Raw genomic sequence first — 12,682 nt, 5'->3', positions numbered from 1 at the left:
GGGGGGGCGGAATCGCTTATATTACTCTAGCCCAGCCTCAAACCCCAGCCCACAGCCAGGGGTGCCCGCCAAGGCTAGCCTGGGAGCCCACCAAAGGCTTCAGCTCACCAAGGATTTAGTAGTGGAAAGACTCTGTCCCCATTTGGAGATTTGAAGACGAGCCCTGAGAAGTTTGCTTTTGACATTTATGTACTTTTTTTTGCTTCTTAAGACAAGGGCGACAGTGGCTCAGGCTGACCTCGAACTTGTTGCTTATGTAGCTGAAGATGACATTGAACTCCTGTTCCTCCTGTTTTTCACCTCCCAAAAGTTGGGATTACCACCGTGCGCCACCATACCCGGTTTTAATGACTGGTTAATTGTTGTTTTTGTACTTTTGGTTTCTTGAGACAAAGCTTCACTAAGTAGTACAGGCTAACCTTAAACTAAGTTTTCCAGAGGCTGGCCTTAATTAAGGTCGCCTCAGTCTCCCAAGGGCCATGAATACAAGAATGTGCAACCATTCCTGACTCCTTTTCTTTTGAGAACAGAACATTAGTGAACTACCAAACCACTGGCTTGGGGTGGGGGGATGAGAGGGAAGATTAGATGTCCCAAAGAGCAGAGTCGGCACAAGCAAACCGGTTCTCTAGGAAATGAGAATGTGGGGCTAGAGAGCCGGCTCAGTGGTTAAGAGGAAGTCTCAGGTGGCACACTTCTTTAATTCCAGCACTCGGGGAGGCAGAGGCAGGTGGATTTCTGTGAGTTCGAGGTCAGCCTTGTCTACATACCTAGTTCCAAGCCAGTTGGGGCTGTAGGGTGATCCTGTCACAAAAAAAAAGAGAAAGAAGAGAAAGAAGAGAAAGAAGAGAAAGAAAGAAAGAAAGAAAGAAAGAAAGAAAGAAAGAAAGAAAGAAAGAAAGAAAGAAGAAACAGCACTTTTCTGCCAGAGAACCCTCAGGGTGGCTCACCACCGTGTATAACTCCAATTCCACAGGATCTGATGCCCTCTTCTGGCCTCTGAGGACATTAGCCCCTCAGTAGTGCACTTAAGTACAAGGCAGGGAAAATACTCATACACATAAAATAAAAATAAATAAAATACTTTTAAAAAGCAGAACAGTGGGGCTAGACAGACGGCTCAGTGGTTAAGAGCACTGACTGCTCTGGCAGAGGACCTGGGTTCGATTCCTAGCACCCACACGGCGGCTGCAAACTGTCCTTAACCCCAGTTCCAGGGGAATCCGAGGCCCTCTTTTGACCTCCACAGCATTGCACAACACGAGTGCACTCACATGCAGGCAATACACTCATACACATAAAATAAATAAAATATATTTTTAAAAAAAGCAAAACTGTTAAGGTACACACTTGCAGACACAGGAGATTGGGGTAACTGGTTAAAATCACAGAAAAGCAAAATAATAAAAATGGAAAAGTAAAAGAATAAATGAAAAGAATAATAATAGTACATTAAAATGGACCCTGGATCCCTTTTCTTTGCGACAAAGGTCTGCAATTCAGTTCCAACATTTAGGCCAGGGATTCTCCGTAAAGTTGAATAAAATGGTGTTGGGTTGGGGATAGCGGGAATGAGAAATTCAGACAGGCAAAATAGGCTTTTTAAAATTGCTCTGGGCACTCACAATTTGGCTCCGGAACCACATTTCCTCCTTGACAATTCAACAAGCTAGTTTAGAAGAGTCCAAGGTACGATACTATCCAACGGCAGAGAATTGGAAGGACAGCAGGTCTGAGGTAAAAGTAACGGATTAAGGTGTGCGTGAAAAAGCTGCAGGTTGCGGGGGACAGTCACAGTTAGTACATGGACCTGCAAAAGCAATAACAGTTTGAAAGAAGCATTTTTAAAGAGCAATTCAAAAATCACTTAGAAGGCAGACAAAATACACATTGAAGAATTGTAGAAAGTATGAGAAAGGCAGGTTTGAGTTAAGTCATGAAGAGTTTTTGAATGCCAAGCTAATGGAGTCCTTGGAAGGTGGTTGAGCAGAGAAGTGACATCATTAGAGCTGTGCTAATCAGAGATGGGTCCCCAGAGAACAGAACAGCTCCAGGACTCTAGTGCTGCTGCAGGGGAGAGATACTGTGTCAGGGAATCCCACCTCCAAGAGGTCATCGGCACTCTTTGCCATGTGACCTACTCCAGCTTCAAAGACTGCAAAACAGAATGTCTCTCCCATTAACTCCCTTCCACATTTGGAATCTCTTCTTTTCAAAGAGAACCCAGTTCAGTATTATAGTCAACAGAGGAAAGGAGGGGGTGAATAAAGAGGACTTGGCAGTAGATTGAATGTGGTGGCAAAAAGTCAAAAGGGACTGCAGCTTTAAGTCCTGAAACAAGAGGATAGACTCGAAGTAGCCATTAACAGAATTAGGGTAGAAAGGGTGAAGGACAAGTCTGAGAGAGGAAATTTTAAATGGGGCATTCAGAGTTCCTGGGACAGAAGTGACATCTGTGTAAAGAGATCCAAAGTTATCAGATGCACAGGAATTGGTTTTTAGCATGGGAGGTAGGAGGCACTTGACAATAATTATTTTAGCTTCTGCTTAACAGCAGGCACTTCGTGGTCAACAATTTGTATCTCCCATTAACGCCAACATATCAGATAAGGCAAGTCTCCCTAATAGCATTCTATTATGGCTGTGGTGGGAAGGGTATACAAAAACAAATTTCAAAAACCCTTTCCCACTCATCTAAGAACATGGTGTCTTCTAATTCATACATATGAAATGAACAAAAGCAAAATCTGCAAAAAAAAAAGTGAATTCATTTTCTATCACTGTTAACAAATTACCACAATCTGTAGACCAAGTTCAGTTCCTTGTGGGGGTAGGACTGGGGGCCCCATTTTATTACTAACTGCCAAATGGGGACCATTCACAACTCCCAGAAGCCACCTACCTTCCTTGTCATGTGACCTACTCCATTTCAGTTAGAAACAGACTATTTCTCTCTCATTAACCCTCTCTCACACTTTAAATCTTTTTTCCTCAGGGAGAATCCAGTCTACTTTTATGAGATTATCTGATTAAATCAGGCCCAATCTGGATAATCTCCATATCTTAAAATCATTTAACTTCAGGAGTTAGAGAGATAGCTCAGTGCTTAAAATGCTTACTGCTCTTCCAGAGGACCAGAGTTCAGTTCCTAGCATGCACATCAGGCAGCTCACAGCCACCTGTAAATCCAGCTCCAGAGGGATCCAGCACCTCTTGTCTCAGCAGGCACTTGCACACACACGTTATTAAAAATAATTTTAAAACCTTTTAAATATATGTTAAAAATCATCTAATGTGAAATTGCAGTTAAATCCCCTAAATGGACTGAGTTGAGTACTTGCCTAACAGATATAAGTCCCTGTGTCCCAACCCCAGTACCATAATAAATAAATAAATAAATAAATAAATAAATAAAATAAAATAAATAAATAAATTAAATAAATAAATAAATAAATCTGCTCAATTTCTTCACTGCAGAATCTAGATTACTGTTTGGTTTACTAACTGGACAAAGGTGTGTGGGCAAGCCAGGAACCAGGATTCTTTGGAAAGAGTGGTGTCTTATGATCCTGCCTACCACAACAAAAACAGGGTATGTAGTAGGCACATGTGAGTGCCCCAGAGCTGAACAGCATCAGTTGGGTGTGGTCAGGACCAGCTTCCTAAAATGAGCCTATTTCAGTTTTGTTTTAAAAGAGATGAAAGTGGAGCTTGAGAGAGAGGCATTCAAGCAATGTGTATGTATGAGGGCAACAACGTGAGCAAGTGCATGGAGCGAGACCATATATTTGAGGTGAGCAGGTTGGCTTGGCTAGTGAAGGAGTTCATTTGTTCCTATTGTTGTTTGAAGGGGTAAGACATGGTCTTACTCTGTAGCCTAGATTATCCTGGAAATCACTATGTAGCATAGACTGGTCTCAAGCTTATGGCAACCCTCATGCTTCAACTTTTCAAGTGTTGGGTTTACAGGCAGGAGCCATCACACTCAGCTTGGGGGAGTCTTCACAGAGGAATCATGAGACCTCAGCTTGGAAAATTGAAAATGATGACATTGATAAAATGTTCTTAAATGCAAGAATAGGAGATTTAGGCTCCATTGGCAGCTATTATGGGTGTTAAGAGATGTACTGAATACATACTATTTAGATGCAGCATGTAAACTGGGCATGGTGAATGATGCCTCTAATTCCGGCACTGGGGAAGGTGAGGCAGGACGATTGCAAGTTCAAAGCTAGCCTGGGATACATAGTGAGATTGGGAGGCAGAGAGAGAAATGGGGGAAGAGAGAGACAGAAAGGCAGAGAGACAGAGAAAGACAAAAAGAGACAGAGAGGAGAGAATAAGAACTGAGAAACTGGGGATGGAGAGATGGCCCAGTGGTTAAGAGCACTGACTGCTCTGGCAGAGGACCCAGGTTTGATTCCCAGCACCCACATGACGGCTACAAACCGTCCTTCACTCCAGTTCCAGGGGAATCCGAAGCCCTCTTCTGACCTCCATGGCATTGCACAACATGGGTGCACTCACATACATGCAGGCAATACATTCATACACATAAAAAAAAACAATAAAATATTTTTTAAAAAAAACGAACTGAGAAACTGTCCTGGGGACTATGAAGGGATTGGACAGCTCATGGACTGAATATAAATGTCTGAAGTACATTACAAGACACCATAGAAGTATTTAAACTTGTGGGCTTGTCTATTTTTTAATATATTTTATTTATTATATGTATTTTTTTAATGTGTATGAGTGTATTGCCTGCATGTGTGTAAGTGCACCCGTGTCGTGCAATGCCCGCAGAGGTCAGAAGAAAGCATCAGATCCCCTGTAACTGGAGCTACAGATGGTTGCGAACCACAATGTGGGTGCTGGGAATCGAACCCGGGTCCTCTGCAAGAGCAGTTAGTGCTCTTAACTGGTGAGCCATCTCTCCAACCCACTTGTCTATTTCTTAAAATCTTATTTATTATTTTTATTTTATGTGTATGAGTCTATTGCCTGCATGTATGTAAGTGCACCCATGTCCTGCAATGCCCATGGAGGTCAGAAGAGGGCATCAGATTCCCCTAGAACTGGAGTTCCAGATGGTTGTGAGGAGCCACGTGGGCTCTGCGAATCAAACCTGGGTTCTCTGCATGAACAGCCACTGAGCCATCTCTCCAGCCCGACTTGTCTGTATTTTTGAAAACCCCTTTCTCTTCCTTTCTTGGATCACATAATCAAGACAATTCAAGAGCATGAGCCAAAGCAGTTTGGAAGCCCCAAGATACCTGTCTGGGAATAGCATCTTCTGACTATAGAACAGAATTGTATCGCAGGAACACTGTGCCCTCACATTCCTCATCAAAAGCAGGGTTGTCATAGCAAGCAGTAGCACAGAAAGCTGTTTTCCTGTACAGACTATTAGCAGGCTAGAAATATTAACTATAGCACAGTTGGCCAAGCATTCTTTCTGCCCCCATTTCACCTTGACATCTTGAAGAAATGCCCTGATCACAGCCAAGTGTTCCACCTCACCTGAAATCAGGGGGTCACTCACTTTCATGTACTGAACCATTGTCAATTCATTGAATGTTGTCAGAGAGAGAAATTGAGTTTTTCTGATTTGCCCTACCAACAGCAGCTCTGTAGCTTAGCAGTAGGAAGTTCTTGAAATTCATTACCAGTCAGAACTGAGTCTGAAGAAGACTCATCCTCCACGTTATAAAATATTGAATGTTTTCTGGAATTAGCTTTCACTATAGACTCTATAAATGTTTCCAAGAAGAAGAAACATTGCAAAAAAAGAAATACTGTGTTCACGTCTTTTAAAATATTTTTACATTGTGTGTGTGTATGTGTGTGTGTGTGTGTGTGTGTGTGTGTGTGTGACCATGCACATGTGTGCATGTGAGTTTGGAGGCCAGAGGTCAATGTGGAGTGTTTTCCTCTACCCCTCTTCACCTTATTTTTTGAGATAGAGTCTCTCAATGAATGTGGCACTCACCAATTCAGCTAGATTGCCTGACCAGCAAGCCTCAAGGCTCCTGTGTACACATTCCCCGCTCTGGGATTACAGACAGACACCACCATACTTGACTTTTATGTAAATGCTAGCGATCAAACTCAGGTCTTCATGTTTTCATAGCAAGCATTTTACCAACTAAGCCATCTCCTCAAGTCACTTAATAAATTTAGCCTAAAATCACAAGGCAAGATAACGTGAATGTATTCAATAAAAACTAACATGCTTTGAATCACAACCAAAGTCAAATTGCTTAACTGCTTCTTTAAAAAATGTAAAAATTATTTGTGGGTGGGGGTGCCTGCACAGGGTTCTTGCGGAGGTCAGAAAACAACTCGTGGGATTTGGCTCTCATCTTTCACTATGAGGTTTACAGGGATTGAACTCAGGTGGTCATGATGGCCCCTCCATCAGCTGAGCTATCTTAGTGCCCCTTAACTGCTTCTTGTGTTGTCAAAACTGAAAATAAAAATTAAACACATGCCAGGCGTGGTGAATTCCAGTGGGGAGGGGATCTGGGAGGACGCCAATGAGGAAGCTGATGATTAAGACTGATTAAGACGTTCAGTATGAAATACACAAATATTCAATTTAAAAATGTAATAACAAAATCAAAGGGAAGGGGTCCCCCAGGAGGCCCCACGCCTACCTAAGTAGTTATTGGCAGTTATTGCCTGCCATGAGATGTAGAGACATTTTCCACTGGAGATGTGGCCACTGGTAGGTTTCTCATGCTCCAGTGGATGTCTCCAGACCCTAATTGCACTCAGTGGGCTCTAAGAAAAAAGGAGGTCATGAAGTTGAGAGGGAGGTGTATTGAGGGGTCTGGGGGTGTTGGAAGAGGGAGTGGGGGTGGATATGATCAAAATATATTGTATACAGGTGTGAAATTCTCAAAGAACAAATAAAAATGCTATTTAAGCAGCTGGGTGTGGTGGCACACACTTTTAACCCCAGCACTTGGAAGGCAGAGGCAGGTGGATCTCTGTGAGTTCAAGGCCAGCCTGGTCTACATAGTGAGTTCCAGGACAGCTGGGGCTGCAGGGAGACACTGTCTCACCCCCACAAAATACACTTGCATTTCTATACAAATTTTCAGTGAATGTATTTCCTAAGCTCAAATTACAGTTCCATCAGTGTTTTACAAACCATGATGGTGCAAAGGAAGCTTCTATATTTCAAAATCAATGTAACTGTACAATTAAGGAGCTTCTGTCTAACTTTAATTGCAAGCGCTTAATCTGCAATGCAGGGACACACTAAAAGGCATATAGCTTTGATTCCCTGCACTGAAGAAAAAGATAAATATCAAGAGAATAAATTAATAGAATTCTAAAAGTTTCTTCTCAGAGATGAATAAGCTAAATTAAAATAATCTCCTTGTGGATTGACACAGGTATATGGTAGCATTTATTTCTGTGAAAAAAATTCTCAAAGATCAAATGCACAAATCTTATTACAAATGTGTTAACATATAAATATCTGCAACTGAGTTTAATGATTAGGACTACTCAGTTTGAACCCTAATTAAGAGAAGTATCATTCACTTTTAAAATATTTGTGTGTGTGTGTGTGTGTGTGTGTGAGCGTGCACCATCGTGCACCTGCTGTGATTAGAGGACAACTTGCAGGACTCACAGAGGACAACTTGTGAAAGCCAATTCTCTCCTTCTACCACATGGGGCCCAGAAATCAAAATCAATCTTAGGTCATCAGGTTTGGTGGATGGGGCCTTTACTCACTGATTCATCTCCCTAGTCCCTAATTTTATTTTTATTATTATTATTATTATTATTATTATTCGGTCTTTTTGAGTCAGGGTTTCTCTGTATCCTCAGCTGGCCTCAAACTCACAGAGATCTGCCTGCCTCTGCCTCCCAAGTGCTGGGATTAAAGATGTGTGCCACCACACCTGGCCCCTTATTCAATTTTTTTCAAAAATTTTATGTGTATTAGTGTATTGCCTGCATGTATGTGAGTGCACCCGTGTCATGCAATGTCGTGGAGGTCAGAAGAGGGCTTTGGATTCCCCTGGAACTGGAATTAAGGACAGTTCATAGCCGCCATGTGGGTGCTGGGAATTGAATCCAGGTCCTCTGCAAGAGCAGTCAGTGCTCTTGACCACTGAGCCATCTCTCCAGCCCCTCCATTCTATTTTTTAAGAAGATTTTATTTTTATTTTATGTGCATGAGTGTTTTGCTTGAATGTATGTAAGTGCACTGTGTGTGTGAGGTGCCCATGAAGGCCTGAAGAGGATGTTGGATCCACTAAGCTGGAGTTACAAATGGTTGTGAGCTGCTATGTGGGTGCTGGGAACCGAACCCTGGTCCTCTGGGAGAGCATCAAGTGCTCTTAACCACTGAGCCATCTCTGTGTTCCTCATTTCCTTTGAATAAAATAATTCTATTCTTCTCAGTAGTAGGCCTGTATTACTAAATATATGCACTCAAGGATTAATGTTATATCTTGAATTTTTCAATAAAGTATGGGTGCAAATCTATTTTCTCTCATGTAAATTCCTAGATTATGCTCTTGATGTTGGTTCCTGGCCCTCTTATGCTATCTATTCTCTCTAGCTTCTTACAGAAAACATTTTGCTAACGCCAACACTAGACTAAGTTACATGAAGGGTGAGGTCATCTATAACTGATCACTATGACACAGTGCTTGACACACAATAGAAAATCAACAAATATTGAATAATATAGACCAATGGAGACTATATTGCTCTAAGACCTAAGGAGCAAGGATGATTCTCTAAAGCTTACATTAATATTTCTCTTATACTTTAGTCAGGCTGGGGGGGGGTGTAGCTCAGCAGTGGAGTGCTTTCCTAACATGTGCAAAGCCCTAGGTTCAATTCCTACCAAGTCAGCAAAACGAAAAGAATAATTATACCAGCTGTGGTGGTGCGTCCCTGTATTTCCAGCACTGGGGAGACTGAGGCAGAAGGCTTGTGAGTTCAAAGTTAGCACGGGCTGGATAAGAAGACTATCTTAACCCCCTCCCTCCCCCCAAAAAAACACCAAACAAACAAACAAAAAGCCACAAAGTACAGTAGACCTATCCAAAAGTCAGAGGATGGGGAGGTCATAACCCCTATGTGCCTCTTGAATTACATTCTAAATATTTATATTTATGTCCATAGAGTAGTGCTGCTGTCAATGTTGGTCTGTGAAGCTTCTTTCTGCAGTGGGTAGTGGCTATACTGCAGAGACTCCTAACTGCTCAGAATGCTGAGAATAAAGACTGTTGAAGGCTCAGTCCTAAATGGTATATCTTATGCCACGTGCTCCAAAGTTGAGGAGACATCCTAGAAGGGAGGATGGAAAGGATTAAGAGTTGAAGGAAGGGGTGAGGTAACTGAAGCACTATTTTCTGGGCATGACGTTGCACCCTCTTGAACTTTTATCAGCTGTAATTATTTACAAAAGATTGGGCCCCTCCCTCAACATCCTTTCTTGGAGGGAGGAGGGGCTCAAGAGGCTTCACCCTCCTTGATGTTCTATAGGCAGTTAACAGTTACTGAAGAAGAAAGACATTTTCCTCAGTAGTGTAGCCACTGGTAAATTGCCAGTAACCCTGTAAATAATCCCTCAGTCCTGCTCCTGTAAGTAACTCAAATTAAACTCATTGGTTCACAGCCCCCCATGCATGAAGTTAGGAGACAGAAAGGGTATCTGGGAAGCAGAAGAGGATCAGCAGGAGTAGGAGGCGGACAAAGCAACATAATAGGGGTGAATATGAGCAAAATGCATTATATACATGTATGACTATGTCAGTGAAATCCATTATTAAGTAGAATTTATATATGCTAATTAACTTTTTAGAAGAATAGTCTTGTACTTTACCTAATATATCTTCATTCAGGGGCTAGAAAACTACTTTAAATTCCAATTGGTTTGCATCTTGTATTTTTCTAGCCATAAGTTCCTGCTGTCTTTACTAAGGTCTTTGTTTAAAATACGATATTTTGTGTTAATATTTGGATTATTGAAGTTACTCAATGTAAATTGCACCACTGTCTTGATTTTAAGTTTTCCTAGGCTCCTGTCCTCTACAAAAAGAATGCTTGAAGATTTTCTGAGTTGGATAAAGAAGGATGGAAGATGATCACTTATACTAGGAACAAACGAGTTCATTAAGATTCCTCTAATTGCAAATCATTTACGTGATTAGGGTCTAGTATCAATTTATCAGAACTCTGTGACTCGATGATAGAATCCTTGCCTAAAATTCATGTGGACCTAACGTCAATCTCCAGCATTGTGAGAATACTGACAAGTCAATAAAAAATTGGCAAACTAGTATAAAATGGACAAAGAATATGAATATACATTCTTCCAAAGAAGATATATAAATGACCAATATGCACAGGATAAGATATCCAACATTATTAGTTATCAAGAAAATGTATATCAAAGCCACAAAGAAACACCACTTCACACTCACCAAGATGAGTATAACGAAAAGGACAGGGGCTGGGTTTATTGGCGCACGCCTTTAGTTCCAGCACTCAGGAAGCAGAGGCAAGAGAATTTCTGTGAGACTAAGGCCAGCCTGGTGTACATAGTAACAGGTCAGCTGGGGCTAAAGGGAGACACTGTCTCTGAATGAATGAATGAATGAATGAATGAATGAGACAGGCAATGGGGGCTGGAGAGATGGCTCAGAGGTTAATAGCACTTGTTGCTCAGAGTACTTGCTGCTCTGGAAGAGGACCCTAGGTGGGCTTCCAGCACCCACCTCAGATGGCCCACAACTGCCTGTAACTCTAGCTCCAGGAGATCAGATGCTCTCTTTTGTCCTCTACAACCACCCGTGAATATTCTCTCTCTCTCTCTCTCTCTCTCTCTCTCTCTCTCTCTCTCTCTCTCTCTCTCTTTCTCTCCCAACTAACTGAATAAATAATAAAAATTAAAATTAAAAAGGCAGACATTAATAGGCATTGACAAGGTTACAGAGAAATAAGTACAGTGCTGATAGGATTGTCAAATTGTGCAGCTGCTTTGAAAACATTGGAAGTTCCTCAAAAAATTAAGTATAAATTTATACCTGATCTAGCAATTCCACTACTAGGTATATAGCTGCAAGAACTGAAAAGAGCTGTCCTGAATATAACTTATACACAAATGTTCATTGTAACCTGTATATGAATGTTCATTGCAGCATTATCTATAACAGCCAAAAAGTGCAAACAAGACAAGTGACAATCAGTAATGCATGGATAAACAAAATATAATATATATCATGAAATACTATTCAGCTATAAAAAGGAATTAAGTTCTATAATACAGACAAACCTTGAAAACATAATGGTAAGTGAAAGGCAGATCTCTTTGAGATCGAGGCCAGCCTGATCTACATATCCGGTTCCAGGTCAGCTGGGGCTACAGGGAGACCCTGTCTCAAAAAAAACAAAAACCAAAAACAAACAAAAACCCAAAACAAAAAACCCACGGTAACATTGCATAATTTCATTTATATGAAATGTCTAGAATAGGTTTTTTTTTATACAGGTCTTGTTATGTATCCCAGGATGTCCTTAAGCTCAATATAGCTCAGGTTGACATGGAACAGAATGTGATCCTCCTGCCTCAGCCTCCCCAGTGCTAGAATTACAGGCATGCCCAGCCACACCAGGTCAGAACAGGAAAATCTGTAGAATACAGTTTAGTGGTGCAAAGGATCTGGAAAACAGGCAAGCAGTGACTACCAATAGGTATGAGATTTTCCTTTTGAGATAATAAAAATGCTCTGGAATTAGATCATGATGTTTTTGCTTAACTTTGTGAGTATACTAAAAACCCGCCAGTTTAATACACTTTAATAGAGTGATTTTTAAATTATTTGAATTATATCTTTTAAAAAACATTGCAACTTTTTATGTGTATGAGTGTATTGCCTGCATGCATATAAGTGCACCTGTGTTGTACAATCCCTGCAGAGGTCAAAAGAGAGCGTTGGATTCTCTGGAACTGGAGTTACAGAAGTTAACTGCCATGTGGGTGCTGGGAATTGAACCTGGTCTTCTGTAAGAGCAACCAGTGCTCTTAACCGCTGAGCCATCTCTCCAGCCCTGAATTATATCTTTTTTAAAATCACATTTATTTACTCGTGTGTGTGTGTGTGCACACATGAGTGCATCACTGTCTACATGTGAGGCAACTTTTGGGAGTCAATTGGTTGTCATCTTCCATCAAGTGTGTATCGAGGATTGAACTCAGGTCATTAGACTTGGTGGCAAGCATCCACTGAGCCATCTCACCAGCCCAAATTCAATGATAGTTTTTTATTTATTTTAATATTTTATTATTTTTATTTTATGCATATGAGTTTATTGCCTGCATGTAAGTGCACCTGTGTCATGCAATGCCTGTGGAGGTCAGAACAGGGCCTCAGATCCCCTGGAACTGGAGTTATGGATGGTTTTCAGCCACCATGTGGGTGCTGGGAGCTAAACCTGGGTCCTCTGCAAGAGCAGCTAGTGCTCTTAACCACTGAGCTATCTTTCTAGCCCCCAATAATATCTTTTAAAATAAAATTTAATTTTTTAAAAATATGTGTATGTGAACATGAGTGCAAGTTCCCTTGGAAACCAGAGGCATCAGACCCCTAGAGCTGGAGTGGAAGGCAGTATCTACTTTTAACCACTGAGCCATCTCTCCAAC

The sequence above is a fragment of the Nannospalax galili genome, unplaced genomic scaffold (assembly GCF_000622305.1).
Source record: "Nannospalax galili isolate Female #2095 unplaced genomic scaffold, S.galili_v1.0 scaffold311, whole genome shotgun sequence".
Lineage (NCBI taxonomy): Eukaryota > Metazoa > Chordata > Mammalia > Rodentia > Spalacidae > Nannospalax > Nannospalax galili.
This window is presented reverse-complemented; position numbering follows the sequence as displayed.